The sequence below is a fragment of the Sapajus apella genome, unplaced genomic scaffold (genome assembly GCF_009761245.1).
Source record: "Sapajus apella isolate SASKATOON/1434 unplaced genomic scaffold, GSC_monkey_1.0 scaffold55, whole genome shotgun sequence".
NCBI lineage: Eukaryota > Metazoa > Chordata > Mammalia > Primates > Cebidae > Sapajus > Sapajus apella.
In genome coordinates, this window is record NW_022436995.1 from 7,745,288 (window position 1) to 7,747,809 (window position 2,522).

At 56.9% G+C, this 2,522-nt stretch overlaps 1 long non-coding RNA gene across 1 annotated transcript; it reads left to right on the forward strand.

The window, feature by feature from the left end:
- Positions 1-419: 419 nt before the first annotated feature.
- On the forward strand, positions 420-1,721 carry LOC116527724. The gene is made up of 2 exons (XR_004258689.1): positions 420-1,111; positions 1,158-1,721. It is a non-coding gene; the product is annotated as an uncharacterized LOC116527724 (long non-coding RNA).
- Positions 1,722-2,522: the final 801 nt, after the last annotated feature.

Sequence of the window (2,522 nt, forward strand, 5' to 3'; positions counted from 1 at the left end):
TCCTTCCTTCCTTCCTTCCCTCCCTCCCTCCCTCCCTCCTTCCTTCCCTCCCTCCCTCCTTCCTTCCCTCCCTCCTTCCTTCCTTCCTGCTTTCCTTCCTTCTTTCCTGCCTTCCTTCCTTCTTTCCTGCCTTCCTTCCTGCCTCCCTGCCTTCCCTCCCTCCTTCCTTCCTTCCTTTCTTTTTTTTTTTTGAGGTGGAGTCTCACTCTGTCACCCAGGCTAGAGTGCAATGGTGTGGTCTTGGCTCACTGCAACCTCCAACTCCCAGGTTCAAGCAATTCTCCTGCCTCAGCCTCCTGAGTGGCTGGGACTACAGGCACCTGCTACCATGTCCGGCTATTTTTGTATTTTTAGTAGAGACGGGGTTTCACCATGTTGGCCGGGCTGATCTCGAACTCCTGACCTTGTGATCCAACCGCCTTGACCTCCCAAAGTGCTGGGATTACACGCGTGAGCCACTGCACTGGACTGGAGTTCCTTTTTGAAGGAGTTTGTGAGGGAGGGGCAGGAGCACACCCCAGCTAGAGGGAATGGCATGGGCAGGAGAGCAGAGGGCAGTTGGTGGCTTAGTCCTGGTATGTGATGTGCGTGGCAGGAGTGGGGCAGGGGGAGTCGGGGGGACAGCCAGGCCAAGTGAGGGCTCTTTGGCCCTCAGGCCCCACTGGCTTCCTGCTCTCTGCAGTTCCCTCCAAAGCCCCTCTCCTTGGGGCATCTGAGGAGCCAGTTAGGGTTTGGGTAGGGGTCACCAGGGGACTCACAGCCCAGAGCACCCCACGTTGGTGCTCCACAATCTGTGCTCTCCTGTCCCCTGAGCACCTGCCCTGACCCTTGCCCTTGGCTGGAGGCGGGGGCAGTGGGGCTCAGCGCTGCGTTCCTGGAGGCCTGGGGACAGGGTCGGGAGAGTCACATCAAGGGAGCTGGCAACTTCTCCCTTCTGGGCCTCCCTCGCTTTTTCTAGACAATCATGGGGTGGGAGCCAGAGACGGCTGAAGCCCCTTCTGGACTGGACTCCCCATTTCAGACAAATGACTTGGCTCCCCAAATGGGTTCTGCTTCCCAAGAAGCAGAGCCTGAAACAAGGATCTGATTGCACAGAGTTCATTTGGGAGGGGTCCCAGCAAGCCCCACCGGGGATGTGAGCGAGGGATGGCAAGGAGAGAACGCAGGGTGCCTAGGAGCAGGTGCCACCATCGGCAGCTGGGGCCCAGGCCTCCAGGGAGTCCCGGGACACGTGTAACACGTGTCTTCAGAATCTTCCTGTCTGAGGGAGAGGAGGTTGGAGTCTTCAGCCCCCAACTCCTGTCTTTTGTTGAGGGTTGCTCTGGGGGGCATGAACTTCCCAGGGTTTCTGGCCAGCTCCACCTTGGGGGCAGCCTCCTCCTGCAGCCAGGAAGGTATTCAAGCAGAGAGTGGCAGGGGCTCGCCTCGGCAAGAGCGCAGCTGTGCGTAGGGAACAGTGCTTCCAAATGGAAGCTGTCATGGAGAGGGCGCTCCTCACACACGGAGACCTGCAGGGGCACCGGTGGCACATCCTGGGTCACACCACCAGTGAGCAACAGGCCACACTGAGAAGCTGGGTCCCCTGACTCGTCAGCAGGGCTCCTCCTGCCCTGGTGTTTCTCTTCATCTCTCCCGCGTGTCGTCTGGGTCCGCATCTGCCGTGTTCATCCCCCTCACGTGGCTTAGTAATAGCACATTGGCAGCACATATGGATGTCTTGGAAAAAAAACAAACGGTTTGAATCTGTGAAACTTTGAGCTCTTCCCTGAAAAGGGCCTTGTCTCCATGTTTCCACCCCAGTTCTTGACCCCATGCCCAGCGCAAGGCAGGCAGTCGACACGCAGATGAACTGATACCTTGGCCAGTGGCTGTGTGGGATGGGGCAATTCCTACACCTTCTTAACTGTTCCCTCCTTTGAAAAATGGGTGCAGGGTCAGGTGCCACGGCTCACGCCTGCAATTCCAGCACTTTGGGAGGCCGAGGCAGGCAGATCACTTGAAGTCAGGAGTTCGAGACCAGCCTGGCCAACATGCTGAAACCCCATCTCTACCCAAAATGCAAAAATTAGCTGGACATGGTGGTATGTGCCTGTAATCCCAGCTACTCGGGAGGCTGAGGCAGGAGAATCGCTTGAACCCAGGAGGCGGAGGTTGCAGTGAGCTGAGATCGCACCACTGCCTTCCAGCCTGGGCGACTGAGCCAGACTCCGTCTCAAAAATGAAAAAAAGAAAAACAAAAATGGGTACAAATGCCCACTCTGCCAACTTTGTTGGATTGTTGTATCAGATATACAGCAGGATGCATGCAAGTCACTTAGTAGGTGCTCAACAAATGTTTACACCTATGAAGAACGTTTGGGAATCTGCATGGGGCTTTCACACCAGAGGGAGTGGAGGCAGTGGCCAAGGTTAGCCGACAAGAGTGAGTGAAAAGAACCACCCCTTCCCTGGCTGGCTGCCTCTCGCCCCCTCCCATCTCCCCCACAACCCACATTCCCAAGTCCCCGAAGATCATGAGTCAG